This window comes from Peromyscus leucopus, chromosome 13, assembly GCF_004664715.2.
Source record: "Peromyscus leucopus breed LL Stock chromosome 13, UCI_PerLeu_2.1, whole genome shotgun sequence".
Lineage (NCBI taxonomy): Eukaryota > Metazoa > Chordata > Mammalia > Rodentia > Cricetidae > Peromyscus > Peromyscus leucopus.
Window position 1 is genome coordinate 46,823,624 of NC_051074.1, and position 25,524 is coordinate 46,849,147.

At 39.0% G+C, this 25,524-nt stretch overlaps 1 pseudogene; it reads left to right on the forward strand.

The window, feature by feature from the left end:
- Positions 1-25,251, forward strand: part of LOC119088930 — a 56,066-nt pseudogene extending 30,815 nt beyond the window's left edge.
- The last annotated feature ends 273 nt before the right edge of the window (positions 25,252-25,524 follow it).

Sequence of the window (25,524 nt, forward strand, 5' to 3'; positions counted from 1 at the left end):
CCATCACTAGCTAAGACACTTGACTCTGGGCCAGGACAGTGTGCCAAAATACACCTCTCCTATTTATAACTCAGTATATGATATTTTGTTCTTACCATGAGAAAACAAATATACAATGAATATACTAGAAGCACCCAAAGGACAATTCAAACTTAGAATCCCACAGAAAATACTAAAGACTCAATTAAGAAAGAGAGCAAATACAAGAAGTATAATGGATGGAAGCCATACATTCATTCTTCCTTCAGATTCACAAAAATATGATTACACTAAACCAATCCTGTGTAAAGATGTTCACCAGACTGCAAAATTACATCTGTCTGCTTTATAAAAATGAGTTTTGATGTTTGACATCAATCTAAACCAAGTGATCCAACACGTACAGCCAGCCACATAAAGTTTTTACTAGATTGACTCCAAAAAAACTCATGAGCCTAAGCATAGTGCTTTCTACTCTTCTCTCTTACTTTTCCATCATTCTTTGTTTATTCTTCATCATTGCTTTCAATACACACTTACAGTACATGATGTCCCTTAGCCTAAAAAATAATGAAACTTTCCTTGACAGCCATAGCCCTTTCCAACCAGTTCCTGCCCGCCTCTCTGCCCTACTTGAAGCAACAAACACAACAACAAAGTCCTCAGATCATTTTTCTCTACTTGCTCTTTGTCTGTTCTCTCTTGAACTCATCCATCAGCATCATGTCTACTTACAGCTTCCGATGCAGATGCCAGTGCTATGAGTGTCTACAGCCCCTACCTGACAAACATTGTGATCAGTTCTTGGGTTTCAACTTGCCATATAGCCAGTTACTTCCTCCTTATTTTAAGTTGCTCCAGGATCTCAATCATTTTGTCCATCACTATCCATATGCACCGTATTTCATTCCATACTTTAGATAAAATATATGTATTCATTATTTTGAAATATCTGTCTTTAAGTCCAGGCACAGCGGCACATGCCTTTGATCCCAACACTCAGGAAGCAAAAGCAGACGTATCTCTGTGAGTGCAAGGCCGGTCTTGATAGGCCAGCCAGGGCTATCCAGTGAGACCTTGTCTCAAAATATATAGATATAGATATAGATATAGATATAGATATAGAGATAGAGATAGAGATAGATAGATAGATAGATAGATAGATAGATAGATAGATAGATAGATAGATATACAGATACACACACACACACACAAACAATATCTACCTTTAGCTTTTGCTCTCTATTCTGGTCCTCAAATACAAATGACTATGTAATTTGTGTGTGTGTGTGTGTGTGTGTGTGTGTGTGTGTGTGTGTGTGTGATGGCAGAAAGTGATCACTGAAATGTATGATGAATGGATGAGGGGGGCAATACAGTAATTTACAAATATGTAACTTTTGAGTATAAAGGCATTACATTCATAAAACAACTGGCTATTGACGTGATCCATTATTTCCTTCAAACACCGATGCAATGATGAATAACTAAATTCTTTCTCCACTAAGTCTTTAAATATAGGCTCTTGATGTGTAACACCCTACAAGATATGCCTGAATAGTGGCCCAAAGAATGCACCAAGTGATCCTTGATGTGTCCCTGACCACACTATAGAGCATAATGAGTGAGTTAGACGTGTTTGTTAATTCAGGCTCCCATAACAAGGTAGAACAGGTGAAGTGGTTTCAACAAAGACATTTACTTTCTCAAAACTCTGAAAATTTAGATGTGCTGGGCTGTCCCCAGTCAATTCCATCTTGAGGAATAATGTACTTATCGAATACAAATAACTTTCTAAAGTCCTTTCTCCAAATACTGTCACACATGAACCTATGAATTAAGACATACATGTGATAAATAACATGTAAGATATTTTTAACTTTTTATATTAAATTTCAAATGAAAAAAAAGTATTTATTCAAAGGTGAGAGGTTAATTCCTACGTCAATTTGACTGGGTTTAGAATCACTATAAAATCACACCTCTGTGTGTGTCTAATGCTGAGCAGAACAATTAAATAAAGAAATTGTCAAAATGATAGATATACTAATTAACTGGGTTGAATCATTCTATAATGTGAATATAAATAAAATTATCACAACATACTTCAAAGAAATATACATAATTAATATTTGCCAATTAAATAGAATATTTTTATGAGAAACAAACTTCCCTGACTTCTATAGGTTAAAAAATAAATTCTAGCCGGGCGGTGGTGACGGACGCCTTTAATCCCAGCACTCAGGAGGCAGAGGCAGGCGGATCTCTGTGAGTTCGAGGCCAGCCTGGGCTACAGAGTGAGTTCCAGGAAAGATGCAAAGCTACACAGAGAAACCCTGTCTCAAAAAACCAAAAATAAATAAATAAATAAATAAATAAATAAATAAATAAATAAATAAATAAATTCTGTCGCATGAGCAGGAAAGGAGGCCTAGCTTTCAGGTAAGAAGCCAAATCCCAGATAGCCTTTAACTCCAGCCTGGTGGAGGCCCTAGGCAGAGGACCCTCTAAGCTATGTTTGGTTTCCTAATTCACAGAAACTGTGAGATAATTCATGTGTGTGTGTGTGTGGATTTTTTGTTGTTTTTTTTTATCATGGTGTGTGTGGTTTTTATATTTTTATTATTTAAGACTATTTTTAAATTTAAACATATTTTGATCATATTCTTCCTATTCCCCAAATCCTTCCAGATCTTCTCCCCCTCCCTATCCACCCAACTTTTTTCTCAAAAAAAGAACAAAAACCCAATACAACAAGAAAACAAAGTAAATCAACAACCAAACAGAAAAGAAAAAAAATTACCAAACTGTAACCAAATAAACACACACACACACACACACACACACACAAATTGCAGGGTCCATTATATTTTGGTCAACTACGCCTGGACATGAGGCCTGTCCAGGAGTGGTTAATAAAAACCAGTGTAACTCCATTGGAGAATATTGATTTTCATTTTCCCAGCAAGCAAAAATGACAGTCCAGTAGCTGATCTTTTACCCTAGGGTGCTGTGGGATGTCTTTCTGTATGCTGTGAATATGTGTGGCTCCCACTGAATAATAAATAATGCTGTTTGGGCCTATGGTAGGAAAGTTTATAGCCAGGTGGGAAATCCAAGCAGAAATAAAGAAAGAAGAATGGTGGAGTCAGGAGAGACACCAGCCACCACTGGAGGAGCAACAAGATGCCACCAGACTGGCAACACCACAGCCACATGGTAACATATAGATTAATAAGACTGGGTTAATTTAAGATGAAAGAGTTAGCTAGCAAGAAGCTGAAGCTATAGGCCATAGAGTTTGTAATTAATATAAGACTCTGTGTAATTATTTTACAAGTGGCTATGAGACCATGGGTGGGAGAGATTCATCCCGACTGCTGGATAAAGAAGGACTGGACAAATTTCTGGATACGTAAGGGGCTGGTTTTAATTTATTCATTCTTTTTTTCAAACAGCAATAGAAATCCCAACTAAGACAGAAGTTGGAAGCTGGAGTGGAATATTGCTGTGATAGGCCTGACAATGCTTTTGTTTGGAGGAATTTGGACTTTGGTATTTTGGGTTAGGAAAATAGTGGAATGCTTTAAGCACTGCTTAATGGACCATACTAGCAGGAGCATAGAAGACAGTAGTGCTGAGTGTGATTGATGAACTGTGGGGAGCTGGCTCAAGAGGTTACAGAGGAGAAAAATTTTAGTATGCTGCCAAGAGATTGTTCTTATAATATTTTGGTGACAAAAGTGGCTGCTTTTTGCCCTTATCTGAAAAGTTGCCTAAGGCTAAAGTGATTAATTCCCTTGGCAGAGGAAATCTCAAAACAGCCTAGTATAGACTCTGTCATGTGGTTATTAGTGGTAACTCTAATTAACATTTATAATGAAAAGGAGCAAGCTAAGTACAGTAAATTACAAAATGTAAAATCTAAGGAGAAAAGGAGCACCAGGAAGTGGAATGGAACTAAGTCCTGTGTTCAAGGAGATAAACAGATTAAGAAATGGGATAAAGGGAGTGGTCCTCTCAGGGTAAGACCTCACAGCTAAGTTTCTAACTTGTGAAGAGGAACTAAAGAAAAGTTTAGAACCTGGTGTGGTGAGGTACATCTTTAATCCCAGCACTAGGAAGGCAGAGGCTGGCAGATCTCTGAGTCTGAGGCCAGCCTAGTCCAAAGATCCAGTTTCAGAACAGCCAAGCTTAGGCAGTGAAGGACAGAAAGCTGGTGAAGATGTAATTGAAGAAGGGGGCCATGTCCCAGCCCCAGTAAGCAGCAGAACTTGAAAGAGAAGAATCTCAGATCAAAGGCCCAGAAAATATTTCAACAATACATAGAAGGAACTTTCCCAACCTAAAGAAGGACATGCCTATAAAGGCACAAGAAGCTTACAGAACAACAAATAGATTGGACCAGAAAAGAAAGACCCCTTACCACATAATAATCAAAACAGTAAATATGCAGAACAAAGAAAGAATATTAAAAGTTGCAAGAGAAAAAGGCCCAAAACCATATAAGGGTAGACCTATTAGTGCTACACCCAACTTCTCAATGGAGACTCTAGAAGTCAGAAGAGCCTGCATAGATGTGCTGCAGGCTCTAAGAGACCACAGATGCCGGCCTAGACTACTATTCCCAACAAAACTTTCAATCATCATAAACGGCAAAAAAGATATTCCATGATAAAGTAAAATCTAAACAATATCTATCCACAAATCCAGTCCTACATAAAGTTCTAGAGGAAAAACTCCAACCCAAGAAGTTTAACTACACCCTCAAAAACACAGGTAATAAATAAAAACTTTGCATCAGCATAACCCAAAAAAGGAAAACACATACACATCACACACACACACACACACACACACACACACACACACACACACACAGCCACCATTAACAAATACAAAAAACAGGAATTAACAATTATTGGTCATTGATGTCTCTCAATATCAATGGATGCAATTCCCCAATAAAAAAATACAGACTAACAAAATGGATATGAAAACCAGATCCATCTTCTGCTGCATAAAAAAAAAAAATCTCAACATCTCAACATCAAAGACAGACATTACTTCAGAGTAAAGAGTTAGAAAAAGAAAATGGGTCCAAGAAGAAAGCTGGTATAGCTATTCTAATATCTAACAAAATAGACTTCAAATCAAAATTAATCAAAAGAGAAGGGGAGGAACACTTCATAACCATTAAAGAAAAAATCCATCAAGATGACATCTCAATTCTCAACATCTATGCCCCAAACACAAGGGCACCCACATTTGTAAAGGAAATACTACAAAAGGTTAAACCACACCTTGACCCTCACACATTGATAGTGGGAGACTTCGACATCCTACTCTCACCAATGGGCAGATCATCCAGACAAAAAACTAAACAGAAATACTGGAGCTAACAGATGTTATGACTCAAATAGAGCTAACAGATGTCTATGAAACATTTTACCCAAACACAAACACTTTCTTCTCAGCACCTCATAGAACATTCTCCTAAATTGACCACATACTTAGTCACAAGGTAAGTTTTAGCAGATACAAGAAAATTACAATAACCCCCTGTATCCTACCATCCCACCATGGATTAAAGCTGGATTTCAACTACAACAGAAGGCCTGAAAACTCATGGAAACTGTACAACTTTCTACCAAATTACCACTGGGTCAGGGAAGGAAGAAAAAGGAAAATCAAAGACTTCCTAGAATTCAATGAAAATGAATGCACAACATATCCAAACTTATGGGACACAATAAAAGCAGTGCTAAGAGAGAAGTTCATAGCACTAAGTGCCTTCATAAAGAATTTAGAGAGATCTCATACTGGTGACTTAACAGCACACCTGAAAACTCTAGAACGAAAAGAAGCAAACACACCCGTGAGTAATACACAGCAGGAAATAATCAAACTGAGAGTTAAAAATCAATAAAATAGAAACACAGAGAACAATGCAAAAAATCAATGAAGCAACAAGTTGGCTCTTTGAGAAAATCAACAAGATGGACAAACCCTTATCCAAACTAACTAAAAGACACAGAGAGAATATCCAAATTAACAAAGTCAGAAATAAAAAGAGATACAAAGCAAAAGGGAATGAGGAAACACAGAGAATCACTAGGTGATACTTCAAAAACCTGTACTACACAAAATTGAAAAATCAAAAAGAAAAGGGAGAATTTCTTGATAGATACCATTTACCAAAAATAAATCAAGATCAAATAAATAAGAACAATTTAAATAGATCTATAACCTCTAAGGAAATAAAAACATCATTAAAAGCCTCCCAATCAACAAAAAAAAAACAGGGCCAGATGATTTTAGCATAGAATTCTGCCAGACTTTCAAAAAAGAGCTAATACCAATACTCCTCAAATTATTCCACAAAACAGAAACAGAAGGAACATTTCAAAATTCTTTTTATGAGGCCACAGTTACCCTGATAACCAAACCACACAAATTTTCAACAACAAAAAAAAGATTATAAACCAATTTCCCTCGTGAACATTTATGTAAAAATACTCAATAAAATACTCAAGGACACATTTAAAAAAAAGATCATCCACCATGATCATGTAGGCCTCATCCCAGAGACACAGGGATGGTTTAACATGTGAAAGTCTGTCAATGTAATCTACCACATAAACAAACTGAAAGAAAAAAAAACTACATGATCATCTCATTAGATACTGAAAAAGCCTTTGACAAAAATCCAACACTCCTTCATGGTAAAAGTCCTGGTGAGATTAGAGATACAAGGGGCATACCTCAAAATAATATTTGCTGTAAAAAATAGTTTACAGCAACCCCATAGCCAACATCAATTTAAATGGAGAGAAACTCAAAGCAATTCTACTCAAATCAGAAACAAGACAAGGTTGTCCACTCTCCATATCTATTCAACATAGCACTTGAAGTCTTAGCTAGAGCAATATGTTATGGGAATTCATTCCATTCAACCAATGACTCTTGGGGTATCTGACTCGATGAGTGTGGTCTTGTCTATGTATGTGACTGCTTAAGAGGGGGAAGGTAATGCTGCTGTCTCTTGGGTAGCGAGGACCAGCTCAGGCAGTGTGGAGCAGCTTGCAGTTGGTACCCATCACTCTTGGGCAAAAAGGGGAACAACGACAGCTGGGTGAACAGCCATGTTTATTTTGTTCTGTATCTATGAGTGTATTATCCCCATTTTATATCTTAATAAATTCTTGAGATCCTTCAGCAGACTCATGGGATCACATGACAGCAATAAGTCAACTGAAAGAGATCAAGGGTATACAAACTGGAAAGGAAGATGTCAAAGTATCTGTCCTTGCCCATGGTATGATAGTATAGGTAAGCGACCCTAAAAATTCCACCAGGGAACTCCTACAGCTGATAATCACTTTCAGCAATGTGGCTGGATACAAGATTAACTAAAAAAATTGGTAGCCCTCCTATATACAAATGGCAAACAGGCTAAGAAAGAAATCAGGGAAACAATACCCTTCACAATACCCTCAAATGATAGAAGGTATCTTGGGGTAACACTAACTAAAAAAAAAATGAAAGACTTGTATAATAAAAGCTTCAAGTCTTTGAAGAAACAAATTGGAGAAGATATCAGAAGATGGAAAGATTCCCATGATCATGGATCATTAGGATCAGCATAGTAAAAATGGCCATTCTACCAAAAGCTGTCTACAGATTCAATGTAATCCCTATCAAAATTCCAACACAATTCTTCACAGACTTTGAAAGGACAATTTTCAACTTAGTGTGAAAAAACAAAAACCCAGAATAGCTAAAACAATCCTAAACAATAAAAGAACTTCTGGAGGTATCACCATCTCTGATTTCAAGTTGTACTAAAGAGTTATAGTAATAAAAAAAAAACATGGTACTGGCATAAAAATAGACATGTTGATCAAGAGAATTGAATTGAAGACATGAACATAAATTCATACACATATGGAACCCTGATTTTTGATAATGAAGCCAAAAATACACACTGAAAAAAAAAAAACGAAAACACTATCAACAAATGGTGCTGGTAAAATTGGGTGCTTGCATGTAGAAGAATGTAAATAGATACATATTTATCACCCTACACAAAACTCAAGTCCAAGTGGATCAAAGACCTCAACAACAACAACAACAACAAAAAAAAACAGACACACAGAATCTGATAGAAGAAAAAGTGGAAAACAGCCTTGAAAGTATTGGCACAAGACACTTCCTAAATAGAACATTAATAGTGCAGAAACTAAGATCAACAATTAATAAACAGGACCTCATAAAATTGAAAAGCTTCTGTAAGACAATGGACACTGTCAATAGGACAAAATGGCAGCCTACAGATGGGAAATTTTTTTTACCAACTTCACATCTGATAGAGGTCTAATATCCAAAATATATAAAGCACTCAAGAAACTAGATACTTAAAAAATAATAATACAGTTTTAGAAATGGGGTACATGTCTTAACAGAATTCTCAATAGAAAATCCCAAATGGCTGAGAAACAAAGAAATGTTCAACATACTTATCCATCAGGGAAATGCAAATCAAAACAACTCTGAGATTCCATCTTACACCTGTCACAATTGTGGAAAGTTGGACTTTCTTTGGAAATGCCAGCCTGCAAATAATGACACAAAGACTTCTTATTAATTATGAAAGTTTGGCCTTTAGCTTAGGCTTGTTCCCAACTAGCTCTTATGACTTAAATTAACCTGTTTCTATTAATCCATTTTCTGCCACATTTTTTTTTTACCTGTCCTCCATTCTGTATGAGATTCTAACCCTGAGTTTCCCTCTCTTCCCAGAAGTCCCACCTATTCTCTCCTGCCTAACTATTGGCCACTCAGCTCTTTATTAAACCAATCAGAAGGCACCTTGGCAAAGACACATCTTCACAGTGTACAAAAAGATTATCCCACAACACACAATGGCTAAGATAAATAACACAAGTGGCAGTTCATGCTGATGAGGATGTGGAGCAAGGGCAACACTCATCCATTGCCAGTGGGAATGCAAACTTACATAGCCACAATAAAAATCAATATAGCAGTTCCTCAGAAAATTGAGAATCAATCTTCCTCAAGACCCAGCTACATCACTCTTGGGCATATACTCAAAAGTATTCCATCCTACCACAAGGACACTTGTTCAACCATGTTCATTGAAGCTTTATTCATATTAGCTAGAAACTGGAAACAACCTATATGTCCCACAACTGAAGAATGGATAAAGAAAATCTGGTATATTTACATAGCTGTTAAATAAATGACATCATGAAATTTGCAGGCAAATGGATGCTACTAGAAAAAAAAATTCATCCTGAGTGAGGTAACCCAGACTCAGCAAGACAAATATGGTATGTATTCACTTATAAGTGGATATTAGCTATTAAGTAAATGATGATCAAACTACAATCCACAGATACATAGAGATTAGGTAAAGAGGAAGGCTATAGGGGGAAGCATGGATCTCCCTGGGAAGAGAAAATAGAATGGATTCTGCAAATGGACTGAGGGCATGTGGGGACAGGAATAGGAGGGGTCAGATGGGGCATGGGAAAGCGGGAAGAGAGAACAGGAAGAGACAGCTGGAACTGGGAGGCATTTGGGTGCCAGTGTGTAAACATAGTGCAGTGGACAATTCCTGGAATCTACAAGAGTTACCCTGGAGAGAACTCCTAGTAATGGAGGATACGCAGTCTGAACTGACCAACTTTTGTAGCCAGGCAAGCCTTCCAGTGGTGGGACTGGGTTACATTTGGTTGAGTTATTGCCCAAGGAAGTCCCGTGGAGATCCCCAAACAACCCAGGCTGGTGCTAGGACAGAAGTTCACTCTCTGAAAACTGACAGTGAGGCCCTATCAGCTCAGCTCATTGAACATAGAGAGGTCGATATGGTGCCTGCATATAGATTTTCACCACCACCACCCTTTCTATTCTCTGGCATGAGAAAGTACTCTGCAGGCTCTGGATAGAGAAACTAGCATACCAATCCAGCTACAAAACTCTTGACTTACAATCTTTCCTTCCTCCAAGATGTGCTGGGGGCAATGGTGGCACAGAACTTGTGGGAATGGCCAACCAACATTTGATTTAACTTGAGTCCCATGTCATGAAAGATATCCCCTGCCCTTCACTACCTGGATGGCCAGGAACCAGAGAGACACTGGATAGCCCAGAGCCCTAGATGTGAACCAAACACCAAACACAACAGGCAAAAAAAAAATCAATGAAATTATTCTTAATGATACTCTGCTATACTCATAGATGGGTGCCTTGTCCAGTCATCATCAGAAAGGATTCCTCTGGCAGGAGATAGGACTGGGTGTAGAAAGTGGGTGGGATGTATTGTGTAAGAGAATAATCTATTTTCAATTTTAAAAGAGAATCCTATATTTCTAGCAACTTATTGCAAAGCAATCATAAAACTAATCCATCAAATTTAAATCTTGAATTTGGTATATGCAGCAGTTTGATGATGAAATTGAAAGCTTAAATGGGAAATGGCTCTATAAGGGCAACAGAATTAATATGAAAAAGTTAATTTAACACTTAGGCCAGTCATTAATGGAGTTCTATATATTTTCTGGCCATTGATTAGACAAAATTGAAAATACCAGCACCTTTCCATTTTGAATTTTAATTTTTCAAATGCTTTTAGCAGGTAAAGTACTTGAAAATTCAGAGACTAAATCACTCTCAATAACTCTAATGAATCAGTATGGCAATAAACTCATTTCTATGAATTCAAATCTGTTATAGACTGAACAACCTCATAGAATTCACACAATAATTTTATGAAACAGGACATCATGGGAGATGCATTGTTCCAGCTGACTTTGCTGACAGTCATTCTTTTTCGGTAGAGTTTATATTCCGCTTGACAGAAGGTCAACCCGAAATGGCAGGCTTGCAAATGAATGAATTATAATCCTACCTCGGATTGAAAGATTATAGCTTCTGACGGCCCTTGTCACCAGCACTGTTGTCCTTTGATCATGTAATTGTGCATAATGCAGAGCAGGTGGCAGACATTCCGACACAAAGGCTCTTGTCCCCTAGAGGGCTGGAGTCAATTAAGATCAACCAGGTAGCTAAATCTGACAGATTGCCTGGATACCAACTCATGACCTAATCATGGGCATTACTAGCAGCCCAGATCTCACAGTTCTAAGAAATGACTCCTGCTGTGTGTGCTCTATCAAAGACAGGCTGGCTAACTAGTAGCGATGCAGAAGCATTCCAGAAGAAAGACTCGATAACAAGATAGAGCCATCCCTCTGACTTCTCCATTTTGATGTTCTCTTCATACCTCTGCCAGTTTTTCAGCCTGGCTGGTCACAGCTTTACAGGTGAGCCAGGTCTCTGTTTTTACATCTGCATTGTCTCCTGTATTCCTGCTTTGCAGCACTTTGCACAGTGGGATTATATCATGAATCATATGTAAAAATTTGCTGATCATCCGTCTTCTCAAGGACTTGGCTAAGTCTGTATCCCTAAAACCTCCAACTATTTCTCCAGCTCTGAGCACATAAGACTACATAAAAAACGTGTCTGTAGACTGGTTTTAAAGAGCTGCTTTTCTATTTTTTTTGGTCTGTTCTTTTCCTCATTTCACTCTGGAAAAAAAAGAAAAAGCCAATGGAAAGAAGCCCAATAGTCAATTATGTCTCAGAGTCTGTGTTGTTAAAACACCTCAGATTGGATAACTTCTATGGAGCAGGGTTTCATTTGGCTCAGAAGTCTAGCCCCTGGGAAACAGAAGAGCATGATACTGGGATCTGCTGAGGACCTCCATGTTGTGTCATCCACAGCAGAAGACACGTGAGAAAGACACTGAGCTAGCAAGAGCATGTTTCTTATAGCCAATCTACTCTCATAAGAAGCCCACACCCTCCACGGGGACATTAATCCATTCATAGGGTCTCTGTACTCATGACCCAATCAACTGTCATTGGGCCCCACCTCCCAACACTGTGATGCTAGGCATTTTGTTTCCATACATCAACTGGGGGGGGGGGACACAATAAAACCACCACTAGTGAGTGTTTCTTAACAGGACTTAGACTCTGTTAAATTAAAATCTCTGGGAAATTAGGGTTTAAGACTTGGTTGGTTGATGTTCTGTGACTCTGGGGTTGAGTCCAGGGACTTGTATATACTAAGCAAGTGCTCCGCCACTGATCTACATCTCCATCCCCAAGGCTTTGAAGTTTTATCCTGTTTTGTTTTGTTTGCAACGATATCATACTGTATAGCTCTGTCTGGCCTGGAACTCACTATGTAGACCAGGCTGTCCTTGAACTAACAGAAATCTGTCTCTTGCCTTGTAATTTTTAAGCCCCTGGCTGAGAATCACCACTCTAAGCTTATAGCTGTCATGTTTGTTGTGCCTAAGAACAGGATGAGGTTTAACAAAATCCTATTTCTTGGTCTCATTGTGTGTGTGGCAGATTATATAAATATTTTGACTCATTTCTGCCTTGACACTTTCGTCATGTAAATATGTAGCACCTTCTCACTAAGAATGGGAAATACCTTTCTGATCTCTGATGTCTGCAGAGTCATGCCACCTGCTTTGACCAACAAGATGTCACCAAGTGTGACAGAAGCAAGGACTTGCAAAGCATTTGCAAGTTCAGGCCTGCATGCTAGCACCTCTGCCTTGGCAGTGAGATCATGATTGACATAGCCCTCTGGACTCTGGAGGAGAACGAGAGATGTGTGACATAAAACCAACTTAATCAAGCCAAGTTGCTGAATATCCAGTGAGTAAACCCAGCCAAGCTCATTGGAGCAGCCAGCAACTCTCCCCTACATCAGATGACCCCTGCCAACCTGCAGGTATGAGACCAAAACACTCATTGAAATTCTATAGCCTCTATACCGAAGGTAACTGGCAAAACCTTCAAAGAAACTCACATACATACTGATTATGTTGGCCAGAATTCCTTTGTTTTCAACTAAAAAAAAAAAAAAAAGCTATTCCCAACCCTTTAAAGTTTCTAAGTGTTCTGAACTACAAAATGAGTGGTATTGAAGTCAACAAGGCTGGAAGAATGGCAATACAAGTATTTAAGTAGCAAATACTACTGCAGAAAAGTGGTCTCTGCACCACACCGTATGCTGGCTTCCTTCCCAGGGAGGACGCTGCAGCTCCAGGTGCACATTCTATCAGCAGCACCATGTTGGTGGGAAGAAAATGCCACTTTCAAGACAGTTTCAAGAGAAGTCAACAGCAATATGATTTCATTGGTACTGATTGGGCTATTCTTAAGTTTCAAAATTCCTCTAAATCTGACTGATCAGGATGTGCTGTGCCAATCTCATGAGCTGGAGTGGCATTATTCAAAATTATCTCCACAGACTGAGAAGGTATGTGGGGTGGTTCTGAAATGGAGCACCTGGGGGCTATTAGTGAAAGAGGGAAAAAAAAAAAAACGCTAAGCAGCTATGTATGAGCCTGCAAAGGGTCTGAGTTGGGAGCAATACATCAGCAAGCTGTTCTTGGAAGCCTAAGGCCACATCAATAGATAGATAGATAGATAGATAGATAGATAGATAGATAGATAGATAGATAAAACCATACTGTATTAATAATATCCTTTGATTTTTAAGAGTACTCAGACAGAAAAGGAATAATCTAATCAACCTTTTAAATATCATAGTCTTTTATCCACAAGTTGTATGATGATTCCTGGTCAGCAATTGGTCATTCCAATTTAATCCCTGGAATTTTGCTTTATTATACCTAACTTGCCACTTTATAGGCTTAAGAGAGTATGTGGGTTTGAGGGAGTGTGTGGTGGTATTGTGTTCCCCAAAATATTGTGTACCTTAATAAACTTATCTGGGGTCAGAGAACAGAAAAGCCACTAGTTAGACAGTGATAGCACACACCTTTAATCCTAGCATTCCAGAGGCAGAAATCCATCTGGGATCTCTGTGAGTTCAAGGCCACATTGGAAACAGCCAGGCATGGTGACTCACGCCTTTAATCCCAGGAAGCAAGCTTTTAATCCTAGGGAGTGATGGTAGAAAGCAGAAAGGTATATAAGGCGTGAGGACCAGAAACTAGAAGCATTTGGCTGGTTAAGCATTTGGCTGGTTAAGCTTTCAGGCTTTGAAGCAGCACAGTTCAGCTGGGATTCATTCTGGATGAGGACTCAGGTTTCCAGTCTGAGGAAACAGGACCAGTTGAGGAACTGGTGAGGTGAGATAGCTGTGGCTTGTTTTGTTCTGTCTCTCTGACCTTCCAGTATTCACCCCAATACCTGGCTCAGGTTTGATTTTATTAGTAAGAACCTTTAAGATTCATGCTACAGGAGTGGCTGTTTGCTTTGGGGAGTTTTGTATTTGGTTGATTGCTTGGGGTTTTGTTTTTGTTTGTGGCTCTGATTAGCCCTCTCTTGAATGGCAATTCTCTCTAAGGTGTTGACCACTAACATGCAATTTTGTTCTTTGGGAAGCTTACTATTTCCCATTGCTTGAATCAGAAGGACAAGTAAGAATCAAGCATTGAGGTCACTCATGGTGGAATTCCTATCTCCTGACCCTGGGGAGAAAATCCTGGTGTTGGCATACAGACTTGATGTATTCATATACTAAGAACTACTCTTCCCATTTCAATAAAAGAATGAAAGAAAACAAGAAACTGTGAACGTAAGCCACAAATCAGATTAAAATCATGAAATGAATTATTTCTCTGTAGAAATCTCATGCTTTCCAGAAACACCACTCACTTCCAAGTGTTTTCAATTCAAACGCAGAGTCTATCAATTTTTAGCTATTTGTTTCTCACCCATTCAAACCTCATGAGTCATGCTTTTATAGGCTAACTCCCTTAGGATTTAGCAAGCTATGAAACTTTCAACTAATTTTTACAATGCTTTGGAAAACAAAAATAAATAAGGTGATAAATGTAAAATTTATTTTTCCTCAAAGGGCCAGCGGGGTGTTTCTTCAGAAACAATTGAGTACAATTGAGTGCGGTTAATCAGTGGTCTGTTCATTGTTGTCGGTTATCGGGCAGGGCTGTAAGAAAATGAGACACACAAAGCTTCACAACCAGTCATGCTGCTGCATATTTGTGGTCAACAGGGAATCGTGGTATCAACCCTGCACTGAAGAAAGGGGATTGCATTGTAACACAAATGTTCCCTTCTATGTGAAATCCAAAAAGTAGATGAGAGGTTCCAGGGGTGAAATTAGCTGTACCAAACCTGATGGGGTAATCTGAGATGCCCTCTCACCACACAGTAAAAGATAATCATAAAGAAAACTACTACGCTCCGCTTTTTTCTCAGAAAGGAAATAGTCCATATATCAAATTCACCAACTTTTCTGTGGGCTACTCAGAAGTCAGGCTCCCTCCCTGAGAAACAGCAGGATGAGGCAGATTTTAGCCACTGGAGACCAATGACAACAGTTTCACCTGGAAGTCACCAGTCTACCTCCATAGGCAGTGGACCAAAAGCCACAGTTTCCAGCTTCTTCCTGAGAAGAGAAAAGATCCAACCACACATTCACTGCCACAAAGTTTCCAGAAACTACACAAAGAACTGAATTTTGCATTGCTAGTCTGTATTCAGACAAGACCTAAGATACCCTAGATACCTGAATTCCAGCTAGATCAGGAACAGTTAATCAGGTAGACAGTCACTAACATCCTTGTTGACAAAACAGGGTAAGTAGATGAAGAATCTGAACTTCCAGAGTCTTCCAGAAGGAAGAAAGACATAGACCATATACCTAAGACCTCAGCTCTCCAAGGGCTGACCGAAGGACCAGCTTCTGCCCTACATGGCTTGGCACACTGGATAGGATCCAAATATATTCACTCATGTATCACTTAGCAGCAAACATACATTCTGAGAATATATAAGAAGGCAATTTTATTATTTTATTATTTTAGAACACCATACATTGTACTTTGGCAAACTAAGATGGTTACAGTGTCACTGTCTTAAGATCTTATGGGACATTCTTAACAAAAAAAAAGTCATTGTGAAGTATCTGAAATGGTATACTATCTCAAGGCACACACATTAAATGCAAATAGATTTGAAGTCAAAGGTTAGGAAAATATATGCCATGAGACTACAATCCAAAGGGAACTGGAATGACTATGCTAATATCCAACAGGCTTTAAGACAAGTAAGGGGCATTTTATAATGATAAAAAGATTAATCTATCAGGAAGAAATATTTATGCACTATAAACATAGATGCATTTAAACATAAACCACAATGCACCAAAGTACTCCAATATTTAGGAGTGGAGGAGAAATGGACAGTTATACAATAACAAAGAGAGCAGATAAACAGAATAACCTTAGATAAGCGATACCTGAATGAACTGCAAAGTCACTTACATACAGTAGATGTCTGTAGGATACTCCACCAAACAACACTGAGTACACCATTCTTAAGAGTGTCATGAAATATTACCCTAAACAGATCACGTGTTAGGCTATAAAATACACATTAGTAAATTTTAAAGGATTAGCATCAGGCAAAGTGTATTTTATAATCACAATGAAATTAAAATAGACTCCAGTAACAGATGGAAACTTGGGGGAAAATCATACATATGGTGGTATTTTATTTGTACTGAAATGTGATTTTAATTGTATGTTAATAAATAAAATTCCCCGGGGGTCAGAGCTATTAGAGCCATAGCAAGAGCGTGGCGGTGGTGGCGCATGCCTTTAATCCCAGCACTTCGTAGACAGAGCTAGGTAGATCTCTGTGTGTTCAGGGATACAGCCAGCATTGGAGACATATGCCTTTAAGACCTAGAGGGCTGTACTTACAGGCAGTGACGAGGCAGTCATGTGTTTGGGTTTACAACCAATGAGAAGGCAGAACAGAAAGACTATCTAAAGACGAACACACAGGAAGTAGGTCTCTTTTGGAGAGGTAGGACCACCGCAGGAGGAAGGGTAAGGTTTTAGCTCTGAGCTCTGACCTCTTGGCTTTCTCTTTTACATTGGTTCTGTGTTTCTTATTTAATAAGACAGTTGGTTACATCTACACATACGTATGTGAAAATTAACAATAAGTTGCTAAATAAACAATAAATAGAAGGATAAATTCACAAAATAAATTATAAAATAGGTTTCAATGGATTGAAAAAAATCACCATATAACAAAATTTATACAGTACAGCTAAAGCAATGCCAATATATTAACATTAAGTTATAAATGTTTATTTAAAGACTAAAGGGTAAATAAAGAATGACACCAATATGCACGGGGTCTCTTTGTGGCTAATGCAAGTGTTCTAAAATTAGAGCAGTGACAGTTGTACATGCTATGAACACGCTAGCTATACTTAATTGTGAACATCAGAAGAGGGAGTTACATGGAATATGGATTATAGTTCACTAAGCATGTTATGTAACAGAACCATCCCAGTCTTAACCAGAAAAGACTGGAAAAGACTGGATGAGCACCAGGGGGAATAATTCTTTGAGCATGGTCTCTGAAGACTAGGTGTCATAAATACTTCTTCTATTGACAGGCCTTTCATAAAAACATTTTTAAAATTTTGAAGTTTCTCCCAAGGCTGGATAAAGCACAGGGACAAATAACCAAATGAATGGAAACACATGAACTATGAACCAAAGGCTGAGGGGCCCCCAACTGGATCAGGCCCCCTGAATAGGTGAGACAGTTGATTGGCTTGATCTGTTTGGGAGCCATCTGGGCAGTGGTACCAGGTCCTGGGCTCATTGCATGAGTTGGCTGTTTGAAACCTGGGACTTATGCAGGGACGCTTGGCTCAAGCTGGGAGGAAGGGACTGGACCTGGCTGGACTGAGTCTATCAGGTTGATCACAGTCCTCAGGGGAGACCTTGATCTGGAGGAGGTGCGAATGGGGGGTGGGCTGGGGGGAAGGGAAGGAGGGCAGGAAGGGAGAGAACAAGGGAATCTGTGGCTATTATGTAGAACTGAATAGTATTGTAAAATAAAAAATAAAATAAAATATATAAAAAAAAATTAAAGTAAAAAAAAAATTTTAGAGTTTCTCTACTCAATAAAAATAGTAAAAACTTATATAGTCTGTGACATGAATTCAGCTTATGCAATGGTATTTTCTACACACAAGTGTTCAGTTGGAGAATATTTTACTTGCATGCTGCGTGTTTTACCAGAGGGGCATTGAAACATGGCTTATTACTTACAAAGGTCTTAATCCTTGTGTTTACAATCTGATTATGGTTTTGGCCATTAAGCTGATTCAACGTGAGGGTGAGGTTCTCTTGCTTACAGATTTTAGTTTTTGTTGAAAGAAATTACAGTATAGTGCTTCAAAACAAGCATTTCACAAATTTAGATCATTTTGGCTTTGTGTTTTGGGCCATATGTTACTGGAGAGAAGCCATTTATATCTCTGTGCCTCAACTTTCTAATTGATAAAATGACATGGTGATGATAATTATTCTATGGTGCTATTGATGAATTAGAAGACTCAATCACAAGTCTCATACCATAAAAGTCAGACCACAGGAAGAGGCTTTGTGATTAGATTCAGTTCAGGTTGTCTGAGTCACACATCATTTTGAAAACTTTAAACAGTGACTAGCCACCATATGCCTATAATAAAAGTTTCTATTGTGAATTGCTATGAAGCTTAATATCCAAACTGAGATTCTCCAAGGCAACAGAACTAATGGGACAGTGTCTGGGGATATTTAAGTAGAAGAAAATGTCTCCCAAGATGAAAGAGGCTGAGTCCTCAGCTCTTCGAGGTAAGTTAGTAATCTGAAGAGCAGAAATGCAAATGCCATGATTCCAGTCTGAAGGCCAGGAGCTTGAGACCCAGGAAGAAGAAAGACTTCAGTTCAAGTGTGAAGGCAGAAAGAACTCCTCTCCATGCCAGGAGAGGGTCAGTCTCTGCAGAAATGACTGGGTGAGCCGAGACTCCCCAATGCCACCATCCAACAAGAAGCATAACCTTCTTCACTAAAAGGAATGGCAATTAAGGTTAATCTCTGGTTCCACATGCACACACACACACACACACACACACACACACACACACACACACACACACACACAAAGAAACTACTAGCACTTCAAAAAATGTAGATAAGTACTGCTGCAAAAATGGATGTTGCTTATTATAGGTGAGAGACAGAAAAGAGTGAAATATAATAATTTACACTGTAATTATAGACTAAGCATTGAATGAGAGAAGACAGGACCTTGTCAATGTTGGCCAAGTACTTTACCACTTAGCTACATACTTAGCCCTCGCTATGAGGGAATCAGGATACATCTGAATGATCCCATCTTAAGTGATTACAACTGTAATAACTCTATTTCCAAATAAAGTTGTATTCTGAGGTATTAACAATTTAGACCTCAATTTTTGAAATTTGAGGGGGATGCAATTCACTCCACAACAATCAACCTAGATCAGTCACTAGCCAGCCCAACCTTAGATATGCAAGACAACTCAGCTAACTCCCATGGAATTAAGCAGATCAACCCCAGGATGCATGAGCAATAAATGTTCATTGTATGTCAGTGACAGTTTGTAGTTATTTGCTATGGTATTGTGATAATAAATGTCTAATAACTGTAGGTATGATCTTAGACCTCAAAGGAGTTTTCCCATATTTTAATGGAACGAAAATGCCCTCACACATTAAGTCATTCTGAGGAGTGGAAAGCCTACTCATCTTTTTTCATAGACACCTACTAAATAGTCCTCCTGGGACGATCTCTAGGGCAACCAGCCCAGGTTTTTACATAATATGATTTAGGGAATGGCTAAAGCCAACACCAAGTTTCATGTAAAGAGCAGATGGAAGACTATGTAATGAGCTCATCCAATCTACTTTAAAGGGAAAGAAAGAATTATTTCTTTAAAAAAATCAAGTTTCAGTTAAGCAGTGAGTAATAACTAGCAGACAGAGACACTGATCCCACGGCTGTCTGTCGGTAGAGGCCTCCTGCTGCTCCATTATTGAGACAGTCTGTTACTTTTTAAATTGAGGCTTTATCTCCACAGCTGGAGCAGGGTTTCATAATCACTTCTCAGGCTGTGCAAACAGAAACAGGGAGGAGTTGGTTTTTATCGTGGGACCTGTTTCCTCCAACTCTAAGGGTTGTGTCTATCCTTTGTCTAACAGGCAGACCTTCTAGGGCTACACAACAATTTCAGTTTTCTCAGAAAAGTGCCTTCATAGCATCCTTAGCCTACTTCTTACTCCTTCCTTGTCAAGGAAAGGAACCTAAGCCATGTCTTAATTAGAAAAGTGATATGTTTCCGTTGCTATTGGACTAAATTTGTGTGATTCGCTGCCAATGTTAGGTGGAGCTCTGGGAATCCTGCTGAAGAGAGGGAGGAAGGATTGTAGGAGCCAGAGGAGTCGAGGGCATCACAAGAAAACCCACTGAATCAACTAACCTGGGCTCATGGGAGCTCATGGAGACTGAACTGACAACCAGGGAGCCTGCATGGGACTGACGTACGCCCTCTACATACATGTGACGGTTGTGTAGCTTAGTCTATTTGTGGGACTCCTCACAGTGGGAGCAGGGGTGGTCTCTGACTCTTGCCAGCTTTTGGGAACCTATTCCTCATACTGGGTTGCCTTATTCAGTCTTTAATAATGGGGAGGTGCTTAGTCTTACTGCAACTGCAAAATATGTTATGTCATATTTTGTTGATATCCATGGGAGACCTGCCCCTTTCTGAATAGAAACAATGGAGTAGATTGGGGGCAGGGGGCAGAGGGGAGGCAGGGAGAGGGACTGAGCGGGGAAGGAGAAAGGAGAAAATGTGGTTGGGATGTAAAATAAATAAATAAGAACTAATAAACTATATCTTCTATATGTCCCATATTGTCCTATATAAATAAAAATTAGTTAAGATAACACTAATCCTATAACACACTGAAAATAAAAACTGCCTCACAAGTTAAGTCCTAAACTGTGTTTCTCAAAACATCAGTAAACAACGTTCCAACTTTCTGGGGCTTCTTGTCAAAATTACAAAGTCCTAGGCCCATAAACTACTACTATGCAATAATTTCAAAAGCAATTTTCCTAGTACATTTTTATGACACTAAAGGATTTTTTTAAATCTTGCCTTAAAAATTATAGTGAAAATAGTTGACTATACAGTGGCTGAGTTCATAGTATACTAGAGGCTTTAGGTCAGTGGATGTAACAGAAGAACTAAAACCAGGTGCCAAGACCACAGCTGCTAAAAATAGGTTTTAAAAGGGGTATAAATGGAGTAGCTTACATCTGTGTGGGGGACATGATTCATTGCCGGCACACAAAATATCCCCACCACTATTGCCAGAAAGTACAATATCGATGTTGTGCTTAGGCTGTGTATTCATTCACATGTGTGTCTTTGCCCTTTAGATGATTATGAACTTTCTTTGAATGTATTTTAGATTTTGGACAAGTGAGATGGCTAAGCGGGTAATGGCACTCACTGCCAAGTCTGATGACCTGAGCTCAATCTTATTCACATAGTGAAAGGAGAGAACTGACTCTCACAAACTGTCCTCTAACTTCTACACACACACACACACACACACACACACTATTAAATAAACAAATTAATAAAATAAAGCACTCGATACTTTTTGTCTATTGAAATACTTCCTCAAAATGTACTTGAGCAGTATTTTTTGAGGCCTTGTACTTGAAGATATTTTCAACACGTCCTCATATTTGAGTGACCATCTGTGGGAAGCATTGTGTATTTAAATTCACCTCCTTTCAGTGCTTTCTAGAGATATTTGTACAGGTTTTTTATTTCCTAATATTGCTTTTGAGAACACCCTTGTGACCTGATTCTTGCTTTCTTTATTTTTGGTAACTGTCCTTCATTCTGTAAGTTTTTTAAAATGATTCTTCTGTAGTTTCACACCTATATATAAAATACTTGGATCACATTGACTAACATTACCTTTACCTCTCTTCTGCCTTCCACTCCTACTGAACACATTCTTCCCAAGAAGTTCCCTTTCCACTTTGATTTCTCTTTTCTATCTTTCAAAAGATTGTTGGGAAGCCTTGCTGGTCAGAGGTTCCAGTCTATTGTAGCTGAGCAGCTTTCTCCAAAAGTTCTGCAACATGGGGATTCCCTCTGCAGCAAGACTTCCTGCTCTCTACCTGCCCTTATCTGGGACCTCGGACCAGTCCTCCCTAGGACCAGAGCACTGACCTTATATGAAAGCTGTCTCTAAGCCTGGGTGCCTGATTTATCTCTAGCATTACCCTTGGCACAGTTTTCTGCTAGAAGTTTTCCCCCTGCTGCACATATGGTAACTAAGACTTGTTACTAGGGGCTTTGCTATAAGACCCTGCTGCCATATACAAAGACTATGATAGGAGTGTACCACTTAATGCAAATTAGAGTTTGTCCCCAGGCTTTCCAATCCTATATATTCCCTCTACTCTGGAATAAAGCTGAGGTGATTGACCAAAGTCCTCTCCTGGAGGGTTGTCTCCATCGTGCCCACAGCCATCCAAATCCTGTTCCCCTCTTCTGTCTCTTCTATACTCATGGACCAATGCGCTAAAGACCCCAAGGAAGAAGAAGAGCCACAGACACTTTCTTTAATATTCACAGACTCTTTTGGAATGGAAAATTAATACAAAAGGTAAGTGACATACACTTTGGGTGCCATCCTGAGACTATACTCACTTAATCCCTGAGGAAACCTTACAATGTTTGACTTTCATAATCCTTGTCTATTAACATTCAGATATTATAATGTGTAATCTTGTAGAGTTTTAGCCTTTGTATAGTTGTAACCACAAAGTTGATGGTTTTATTGACCTACATTAACTAATTTCATATAAGCAACATCTAACATTCTTTTGTTAAAACTTCTTCCCCTAATCAACTACAAACACACTTATCCCTCAAACACTCTTTCAACCAATGCTACATTTCTGTTACTCCCACCCAGTATTAGTTCAAACAAACACAGATGAAGCAGGGATTGGTGCCCACCTACTGCAATGCAGTGACTGTTAGCACAGAGTATAAGGAGGCATACTCAGAATAAGGAGAGGCAGTATCCTTAAATACCAAGTATCAAGAAACAGGACACACCACACCATGAACCCCAGTGATTAGTGGGATGAAGGAGATATCCCAAGGTTTTCAAAGAGAAGGTTTTATTCAGTATTATAAGAAATACTCCCTCCAAGGGCTCTTAGTAACTGAGTAGTAGTGAGCATCAAGGCATCAATCAGTTGACTAAAGTTCCAATGATGTTGCTTGTCACACAGGGTCAATGTGGATTAACCACTATGTGCGCCTTACTGGTTTGTACCTGCTTCTTGAATAGAAATAAGCAGGTAACTTAAAATAATACCAAGGATGGATTTATCTTAATGTCTGAGGACATTAGTGTACAAAACTTGCCACTGGCATGGATTTCAGAGTGGCTTTCCCCAATAATTTAATGAGTTCCCAAAGAGTCAGAACCATCCATTATGAAAAAAAGATAAACTGTAGAATACACTAATTTTAAAGATGCTAAAATAAGATTAGTCCAGTGACATGTTTGTCCAATTATGATTAATAAAAATGCAATTATTTTCCAGGGGAAGAAGAAACAGAAACTAATACAATGTGACCTGGTTTGCCACTCATGAAGATAATTTATTATAGTAGAGAAATAACAAGGAGTTGTAGAATCTGGGAATAGCATTATAATTATATGCAATAGAGCAGTAAGCCTCTCATGCCTTTCAAATACTTTTCCTCTGACACGTTAACTTCGATACACTGAGCCCTCAACATCAAGTCTGCTCTGACTAATCTGGTTTGGGGATGTTTGCAACCCAACCATGTTACACTACAGATGACACTATCTTAAATGACTATGACATGAAAAGAGGAAAATGAAGCTGTTTAACTATCCCTTTGTGTTAGCCTGGTCTCCAACTCTGTGGGAGCCTGTTTTCAGGTTCTTCGTGGCGTTACCCAGCAGGTCTGCATAGAGAGGATGATTGGACCACGGGCCTGAGTGCAGGTGTCTGAGATGGACTGCACTTGGCTGTGCTGGGGGGGTGGGGGTCTTTTGCTCCACCCCTTGGCATTTCTATAAATACCCTAGGGCAGAGACAATCAGGGCTCCTTGGGATAGGTTCCAGGCCCTCTCGAGGCTATCCTGTATTTTCTGTTTATCTCCACACTCTAAATCCTTCTATCTAATATTTCCTGCTGCTCTCATTCAAGAAAACTCTGGGGAACTGTGGTGTTGGTAGGTAGCCACCCCGCACAATTCCCTATCCAAACAAAACCAGAGAAAATATGTGACCCATGCAAATAAGACTTAACAGGATAGCAGATTTAATTGGTACATAAATCCCTATTTTGTGAAAATTTAGTAATCAAGTTTGCCTGTTGTGCCCTAAAATATCCCCATGTCTTCCTTCTTGGAGTTCAAACACCAACCACGTAAGCTTTAATATTGTTGTTACTTGTTACTGTTGTTCTGTAGCACTTGCTAGGTGGTCAGCTGTGTCAAGACGAAGTTGAAGATCTTCTTCCCAGACACCAGCTGTCAGAAATTCATTGAAGTGAATGATGAATCCCAACTTTCTATGCTCTAAAAGAAGCAAACGGTCATAGAAGAGCTGCTGATGCTCTTGTTTGAAGAGTGGAAGGGTTATGTGTTCCTCATCAATGGTAGGAATGGCAAACAAGGTTTTCTATGAAGCAAGGTGTTCTGACCAGGCAGTCCACCTGCTTTGGGTTAAGGTGCATTCTTGCTAAAGACCAAGAAGAACTGGAGAGAGGAAAAGCAAGTCTGTTCATGGGTGCATTGCAGATGCCAATCTCAGTGATTGATGCCAATCTCAATTTGGTACAAGTAAAACGGAGGGGGGAATATTCTTGGACTGGCAAATACCACTATGCCTATGCAGTTAGAGCCTAAAAGAGCTGGCAGGATCTGAAAGTTCTCAGTCTCTCTGAAAAAGATGATATCCACCAATATGTTGTCAGAAAAGCCTTAAAAAACAAGGTCAGACACTCAAGACCAAAGCACCCAAGATCCAACATCTTGTTACTCCACATGTCCAACAACACAATGGCTATCTATTGCTCTGAAAAAAAAAACAGCACACTGAGGAAAACAAGGAAACTACAAAATGTTCTAAACTTTTGACCAAGAGAATGAAGAAAGCAAAAGACAAATGCCAGGAACAGATTGTCAAGAGACATAGGCTGTCCTCACTGAGAGCTTCTACTTCTAAGCAGAGTCCAGTAAAAAAATAAGTCTTTAAGAGGAACAAATAAGTGGCCAGACCTTTGGAGGAGCTGCATGTAAGGCAATACAAGAAAGGACCCCAACTCAAAGTCCATTCCCAGTCTGCTACTTGTTGCATGACCCCGAGTGTCTTGTTTAATCTCAATGAGCCATGTTTTCTCAGTTGCACACCACCAGTATATTTGTCTTGAGATAATTTAAGTGAGCACATTCTGAAATGAAGGATCTAAATTAGTTTATGGGTAAGATACTGGGGACAATAACAGAAGCAAACTGAAAGG